The sequence below is a fragment of the Tiliqua scincoides genome, chromosome 5, assembly GCF_035046505.1.
Source record: "Tiliqua scincoides isolate rTilSci1 chromosome 5, rTilSci1.hap2, whole genome shotgun sequence".
In the NCBI taxonomy this organism is placed as follows: Eukaryota; Metazoa; Chordata; class Lepidosauria; order Squamata; family Scincidae; genus Tiliqua; species Tiliqua scincoides.
In genome coordinates this window covers 41,527,283-41,536,184 of record NC_089825.1, presented here as the reverse complement: position 1 = coordinate 41,536,184, position 8,902 = coordinate 41,527,283, and the positions used below count along the sequence as shown (strand labels likewise).

The 8,902-nt window shown below is 42.8% G+C and overlaps 1 pseudogene; it reads left to right on the top strand.

The window, feature by feature from the left end:
- Nucleotides 1-8,461: 8,461 nt before the first annotated feature.
- Nucleotides 8,462-8,579, top strand: LOC136654747 (5S ribosomal RNA; annotated as a pseudogene).
- Nucleotides 8,580-8,902: the final 323 nt, after the last annotated feature.

Genomic DNA, 8,902 nt, shown 5'->3' with positions numbered 1-8,902 from the left:
TCTTCTTCTACAGTGAATATAAACAAAGACTTCATTTAATTTCCTGTGCTTTCTCTGTTTGGTTGAATGCTTCTTTTTTCACCTTATTTTCTCAGGGTCTTACTGCCTCTCTGACAAGCTTCCTGGTGCAGATGCATTGAAAAACTGTTTTTTACTGTAGCCTTTGTATTTCTGAAAAAACCAAAAAGCTCTTCAATTGGACAAGTGTGCTGTAGATTCCAAGTTTGTTTCCCAGAGCTTGTGATCTTTCTTTCACTGGGCCATGGATGTGGGGCCCACACACTTGCCTTTTAAAATGTACAAAAGACTGTGTCTGAACATCTGTTGTGGTGCTTTTAACAATTCTAACAGTTTTGATGAATGCTTGACTAATGCAGATAGAGACCAAAATCCTATGCTAGGATTTCCATGTGCACTTTTTAGCCTTCTTATTGACCTGATGCCTCCCCCCCCCCCCAAAAAAAAGGCGCCTCCAAAGGCTCAAGCATATTTCAGAACAGTATGAGTGGTACCTGCCAGAATGGAAATATTAGCAGCCTATTCAGCGTGTGAGTGAGTGCTTTGAACATGTCTATGGCTTTTTTTGCAGCCGTGGAGTTATAACAGTTGATGGGTTGCATACACCACAAAACCTGAGATTTCTGGTGCAGGGTCTGATAATGTCACAGCATAGAATCGGAAACTCTTGGAAAACTAACTCTTGAAAAATGGGGGGATGTCATATTGGTGAGCCCAGTAACACATGAGGACAGCCTGCCAGAAGAGCCAGAATCCAGCAGTGGTCCCCACCTGTCTGAGAAAACAAAAAGAAAAAAAACTGGCAAAACAGGTGGGCAAACTGAGAAGTCTAAATGTTACATATCAACTAATGCACATAGTGTTATAAAGCACTGCTACAAACAGGAATGGGCAAATCCAGTGCGGCTTGCCTCAAGTTGGGTCTAGAGTCATCACCCCCTTGCGATTCAACTTGAAAACAAGTCATAATGGGTGTACTTTCTGAGTCACTCTTTTGCGATTCTAAAGGCATTGAGTCGAGTCCTTTAAAAAGCTCGCTGTGGAAAAAACAGGGCTGCTGCCAGGGTGTGTGTGTGTGTGGGGGGGGTAGTTCTCTTTAAACACTCCCTTGCTGTCCCCACCCATCTGTAAACAAGGTGGAAGGGGGTGGGATGGACTGCATGGGAGAGAGGACCGAAGTGGCAGCTGCAAGGCTCACTAGAATGACCTGATCCTTGGCAACTCTATTCAGAAGTATCCCACTGCACCCAGTCATTCAATTAGCCTGCTGGAGTCATGCCATGAATTTCTCCAGGATGGCTAGAAACTTCCTTGCCTTGTGGCTGGAACTTCTCTGCTGCTTGACTGATCGGAATGATGGCTCCATGAGGTTTTTCACGCTGTGAAAACAGTGAGCAAACACACCCAGGCACAGGCGAGTCTGCACGCGGGTGGAAGAGTGCCGAGTCAGGGGCCCTTGACTTGAGTGTTTTTCCGAGTCTTCCAGGCACTCAACTCATGAGTCCATGAGTCAGCGAAAAACACACATTTTTGCAACTCAAGTTTGAGTTACCTGACTCAAGTATCCATCCCTGGCTACAAGGAAGTATACTGGACTTTGCCTCTTTGTGAACATTATTAAATGAAACAGAAGACATAGATTTTAGTTCCTATATTGATCAAATGGAAAGGCAGCGCAGTGCAGGTGTATAATCACAGAAGAGATTTTGTGGGCCAGATGTCTTTAAGTCCTGGCTGAAGCCCAGCAAAAGAAAAGACTAAGGTTTAGATCTCAAGTCACAATTATAAATACAAAACAAGTTCTTAATTTTGTCGATGCCAGGTTTGCATACAACATTAGCTGTTTTCCAGTACATTTCCATTAGTAATGTCTTTGCTGATTAGTTTTTTTCTAAATTAGCATGTTTATCCATTAGCATATCAATATTGCTGCCAACTATCCTCTTAATTTTTAGTTTTCTTGCTGCAACAAAAAATTGCCAATAAAAGCAAGCATTTCTTGAAGCCTTAATTAACTCAGCACAATTCTCTCTCTCACTCACTCTCTCTCTTTCTCTCTGTTTTTTATTTTTTAATAATAGTGCGTAATATTTACTCAGATTATAGATCTGTCTTGCTTAAAAACACTATTCAGTAGAATAATCAAAATGTACATGTTGAGGATTTAGCATCAGCTCAGCCCAATTGTAACAGAGAAAGGGGGATACTGAGTGGTCATCACTGGACTAAGGGCTAAAACTGTTACCATTTGCAAAATAATAAGCATATCATTTACACTGTATAGTTTTTCTGCCATGTCATTTTTGCTGTTTTAAGAGAGAGATTGAAAGGGGGCAGCAAGATTATGGGTTCTTGGAGATAGAAGAGAAACTGCTTTATGCCATAGTTGACAATATTTATTACTCTCCTCTAATTCATCTTGCCAGCTCTTCCAATCAGCAAAAACTTTCATGTCTTCAAGATCTGGACCAATCTCATGGGTCCTTAACTTTTTTTTAAAGCCTTGGATTAACAGCCTCAAGTCCTCAAAGAGGAGAGTTCCTACAGGGTCTCCATCAGCTTCCTGATACAGTGATACCTCAATAGTCCAGCATCTAATTATACAGCACTCATGATAGGTTAGCATCACCATAGCTGGGTCTTGGCAATGGCTCCAAGCTGCTGCGGCATTGTCATGGTGGGGGGATCAGGGGTGCATTGGGGCTCAAATAGGGTCAGGCTGGGAATGAACCAGGGGCAGATCTCAGTGGCAGTGGAATCTGCTGGATCCAAAGCCCCCATTCTGGGTTTGATACACCCTTTTGGTCTGCCAGCATATCACAAAGACAGGACTGGGCCCCAAGGAGACTTGCAATTATTCTTTAGAATATTTATATTCTGATTTTCAACCCAAAAATTACTCTACTCTCCCCCTGCCCAGAAACACCCATTCCTGCCTTGCCACCCCCTGTCCCATGCCCCTGTGCTGCTTGGCATCTTACCTGCCTGCACTGGTGGCTGGGGGCTCAGAATGCAGCGCAGGCAGTTGGTGAAGGCTGTTCCACTGGCACTGCTTACTCATCAGGTAACGCAACTTGCCTAATGATACATTTGCAACACCTTCTACTGGTGCACTGGGCTGCTGCACTGGCCCAGTGTATGGTTTGGATTGCACTCTGAGAGGCATAAGATTGACCACTTTGGGGACTCTGGACAAGATAGATCTTTGGTCTGATTTGGCAGGGTCTCTCTTGATGTTCACATGCATCCTCTCCAGGCTTCACAAAGCCCCATGGAGGTGTCAAAAAGGCACTTCTGGTTTTCACACACACACACACAAAAGTGCCTTTCCTACATCTCCAGGGGGCTTTCTGAGGCTTGGAGAAGCTGTGCACAGCCTCTACAGGCCTCAGAACACCCCCATACATGACCAGAAGGTGCTTCCAGTTGCATCTAGAGGACCTCTTGTGAGGATTCCATAATCCATGGGTTTTGGTATCCACAGGGGGTCAAGGAATGGATGCCCCCCCCCATGGATACCAAGGTCCGACTTTACTTTGATGGGTACTTTTGTCACTTTTGCACTTATACAAATGCCCCACTCTGTACCTCAGTCCCCACAATGTAGGGACTGAATACAGCACAGCAGTCCTATGAAAACTACAAAAGTATCATTAAACCCATATTCCCTGACTCAAATGGGGGAACCACAGAAAACACCATCTTTCACGCATTTTCATGGCTGTTATCAACCCCAAGTCTCTTTATTAGTTGGATGGGCTGAGTAGAGTTAATTTAAATTGGGCTACAGCAGAGCAACTAACCCTGTGTTTAAAAAGAAGTATACAGGGAGCTGCCTGGAATCTGCAGTGGTGTTGGTTTTGCGCTGTCTGAACTGTTATTCAGGACAGATACTCTTGTCTGACATAATTAAATCTTGATGGTAATTATTTCTGCTGATTCCTGGCAGACTGCTGTTAAAGATATGCTTATCCACTTTCAACTGCACTATCTTATTAGAGTAAATGCATGCTGGTAATTATAAAGCTGCACGTTTTAAATTTGGGGGTTTCTAAAAGTCCTTTTCTTTTCTTTTTAAAAGAAATAGAGAGAAGATAAAGCTTTCTCTAGAATGGTCCCATGTGGCTCCCACAGTGGAGAATGCAAAACCATGCCATGTGAAAAGAGCAAAGGGTGTCAAATGTGCACAATTGTGTGAGTGTGTTTAATACATTCAAAGGGGGGGGGTGATTAATGTCAAGTTGGACTTGACCCTTCCATGCTTTGCTTTGTAAGCATGAATGATGTGTCATCTAACAGGATTAATTCTTATCATTCAGGTATGTCTTGCTAAAGCAGCAAACTCCCAGGATCAAAGGAGTTAACTTATTTTGTAGGGCATGGTCTTTCCCCAACACACCAGTATTTGCTTGCTTGAGTTTTATCCAGCAGGGAAGTCTTTAAAGTCCTGGGGTGTTTTGTTTTTGTTTGGAATTCCTGGGGAATGTCAAAGCCATAAATTCATTATTGCAAATAATTGTCATTCAAGGCCAGCGTGTGGCTTGTTTCATACGATTGCTTTCAAGAGTACAGCTTGCAATTCAAGCAACGCTTAGCGTGCATGTCTAGAAGTTCTCAACTGGGAGATGGGCAAAGGCTGGTTCAGGCTGTCCAGCTCACCCCCACCACTAGAAAATGTGAGTTATGTGGCAACCCCCTGCCTTTGGCCAAACAGAGACGTGCAACTGCATCCAGATTAAACAACGTTGCGCATCTCTGTGGCCAATGTGCAAAGTTTTTTTCCTTTATGCACAAACCCCTTAATCCGACTTTGTTTTGCAGCGACCGAACACAACTAGGTGACCACAGTAAGGGGTCTGTTACATATACAGAAATTTCAAGCTGCCATCATAAGTTTGTCAGACAACCATATCCTGCTGCCATCAAATGGCTGTTGACGACACGCAGGTTGTGCCACCAGTGGCTATTTTCAAGCCACCACCAAAAAGGGATGGCAACATCGGCCCACTGCCACGGCTGGCAACCTTGTCCAGTATAGGTTAACCAGAGCATGGGGCAATTTGTGGTTCAAAAGGGGGAGTAGTGGGTCATGTTGGGGGAAGAACCAGGGGCACGTTGGGAGGAGGGGATGAATCCAGAGACAAGTTTGCACACCCAGTTTTATCCTCTCTTTTTAAAACCTTGTCTCACCTTATATAATAATAATAATAATAATAATAATAATAATAATAATAATAATAATAATAATAATAACAGGTATTTATATACCGCCTTTCTTGGTCTTTATTCAAGGCGGTTTACATAGGCAGGCTGATTAAATCCCCGTAGGGATTTTTACAATTGAAAGAAGGTTCTGTCTTTCAAGAACCACAACAGTCCAGGTGTTTCACTCCAATCTGGTTTCACATTCTGGCCTCCATCCTCCCATGCTCAGAGCAGATGGAATAGCTCGGCTTCAGCTTGTCAGCTGAAAATGGCTTATGTCTGAGGAGACTCATAAGCGGCCTGTAGGTTTACACAGAAGTAAGTAAAAAAAATTTTTTTTACCTATCTCATGTTTGCTTTCAGGTCCATCCATCCGTCCCCCAGCATGCATCTTTTGGGTGTATCTGAATGCTACAGCATGGTGGGGGATAAGATTACCTCTAAAAGTAGGTAAAAAATGCTAAAAGATTGAATTGCACCTTTGGAAAGTGAATCAGATGACTTATTTGCCACATGTAAACTTCAGCCAAATGCATACCCAACCAACAATACAATGTGGTGTCATTGTCTACAATGAATTGCTGGCTTCTCTAAGGTCACAGTAACCAGGAAGTTCATCATTACGTTTTCTAAAGGTGATTTCACAGAACGCCCTTACATCAGCTTCCCAAGTTTGTCATAACTACAGATGTGATCTATACTCTTTCCAGGGATCATATTGGGCTAGTCTGGATATTTGTAAACCCGAATCAGCCTCACATGGTAAATGATGTGCACTTTCCTTGTGCATATGTGCCCTGGCTCTTCCACTCATATCTGTTATTTAGGTCACACAATCCTAACCAATTTTCCTACACTGAGGTAAGGGCAATGCAGCTCTGAGGTAAGAGAACAAAATTCCCTTACCTTGAGGAGGCCTCCATGACTGCCACCCAACTGCAGGATGCAGCACATGCCCCCCATTGGCACAGCTGAGTCAGTGCTGGAATGTTGGTTAGAATTTGGACCTTAATCGTGTAGGGCAGTGTTTCTCAAACGGTGGGTCAGGGCCCACTAGGTGGGTTGCGAGCCCATTTCAGATGGGTCCCCATTCATTTCAATATTTTATTTTTCATATATTACACTTGATGCTACCATGGAATGTGACAGCATTTGGGTAAATGTTACAGATCTGTACTTTTAACAGGCTATTGTGTATATGCTTTTAACAATGATAGTCAATGGGGCTTACTCCTGGGTGAGTATGGGTAGGATTGCAGCCTCAGATTGTAAAAAAAACCTTCCCGCTTGATGATGTCAATTCCGGCAATGACATCACTTTCAGATTAATGACGTTACTTCCGGTGGGTTCCAACAGATTGACATTCCAAAAAGTGGGTCCCAGTGCTAAAAAGTTTGAGAAGCACTGGTGTAGGGTTTGTCCAAGCCACCTTTCTACATTAATCTGTGGAACTACTTACCACAGGACATGTGGTCACACCTGGCTTAGATGCCTTAAATAGGATATTTAACAGATTTATAGAAGAAAAGTCCATCACAGGTTACAAGTTCTGAAGACTGTGTGTAATCTCCAGGTAGAAGTAGCCTATCTCTGAATGCCAGATGCAAGGAAGTGGAAACAGGATACAGGTATCTTGTGGTCTTGTGTGCTTCCTCAGGCATCTGGTGGGCCACTGTGAGATACAGGAAGCTGGACAAGATGGACCCTTGGCTTGATCCAGCAGAGCTCTTCTTATGTTCTTAAGCATTGATGTCAGTGAGCATAGAGGGATAATTTGGAAAACTGCCCCCTGCCACCTGAATGCAGAAAGCTTGTTATCTTCCATTGATCTGTGGCAGTGGTTCTCAAACTTTTAGCACTGGGACCCACTTTTTAGAATGAGAATCTGTTAGGACCCACCAGAAGTGATGTCATGACCAAAAGTGACATCATCAAGCAGGAAAAGTTTTAACAATCCTGGACTTCAATCCTACCCACTTACCCAGGAGTAAGTTCCATTTACTATCATTATTAAAACATATACAGACTAGCCTGTTCAAAGTACAGATCTGTAACATTTGCCCAAATGCAGTCAACATACAATGGTAGCATCAAGTAATATATAAAAAATAAAATACTGAAATGAAAGAGGACTCACCTGAAATGGGCTCATGACCTACCTAGTGGGTCCTGACCCACAGTTTTAGAAACACTAAACTATGGTACCATTTGGGCTATAGTGAAAAAAGGACTTTAAAAAAGAAGAATATCATAGAATGTTAAAGCTGGAAGGGACTCATCATTCAGTCCCCTCAGTCAAATCATGGCAACACCACAGTTGCTGTCACTGTGCCTTTAACAGTGATTTGCTGATAGCAAAACTCATAGAAATATAGACTATAAAACTATTCTTTAACCATTTTCAGTATTCATTTCTAAGAGCACAAACATATTTTCACAATACAAGCACATCCACCAAGAGCAAATGTTTAAACAAAAGAACTTAGGCTTCTTAATGAAACACCCCGAGGAAAATGTTTAAACTCTGCCCTTAAGTTTGCTTTGTTTGCTAATCGGCTTCTATTTCTAGTAGTGAGTAGGAAGGGTAAGTTCAATATGTTAATAAGAAAAAAGTAATAATATTTAATTAATTCTGGCTGAACACACATGGTTTAATATACTTGGCAATATCATTCTATCACATGATCTGATAATTTAATGGAACTTTTTTATTTAAATTGCTGGCAAGTTTATGAAATTATAAAGCAAATAGGCCATGCACTTCAGTGTAATTGACTGTATAAATGTGTTTTACACTGTACTGTTAGCAAATTAGCCACTCCCTGTCAGAGAATCAATTATTATCTAGCTGTGGCCTACACAACACAATAGCAGAAATATTGCATTTCTAATAGATCAAGTGCTGCACTGGCTAAGCTGGGATTGTGCTTCTTGAACTCAGATAATAAACATTCATTCCCCAGTACACTCATCTGTGCATTGTTTGTTGTTGAATAACAGTCCAGCTATTGAATAACCAGCACAGTTCTGCGGTATCCCACAGGGAATTTTTGGATGCTGGTGGTCTCCTAGTGGTAAGGGGACATTTGTCCCTCCACTCTGGAGTAAGCCCCAGCAGCCACAATGGGTCAATAACAACCTGTGCCTGCAATATTTTATTTTTATTTATTTAAAACTTTTAAACCCCGCCTTTCCAAAAGCTCAAGGCAGCTTACAAAACTTATATATATCATTTATATTTATATCATTCTATCCTGCAGATGCCTGATCTCGTCTGATCTCGGAAGCTAAGCAGGGTCAGGCCTGGTTAGTACTTGAATGGGAGACCGCCTGGGAATACCGGGTGCTGTAGGCTTATACCATAGTCTTTCGAGACTGAAGGTTACCAACCTACCATTCTAAAACAGGCATGTCCAACAGGTAGATTGCGATCTACCTGTAGATTGCAGAGGGGTCAGAGGTAGATCGCCAACCCCACTTGGCTCCATCTCTCCAGCAGCTTGCCCCGTCGCTAGGAGGGAGCTTGTGCTGGCAGGTTGTCTGCCCAGGGCTTGCCACCGCTGCTGATCCTTTGCCTGACTTTTTTCCCTGCCTGCGGGAATCTTGCCTGCGGGTGTATTGGGGGCGCTTGTTGTTTTCGTGCCAATAGTTTGTGGGTACCCCAGGGGGCTGCCACCC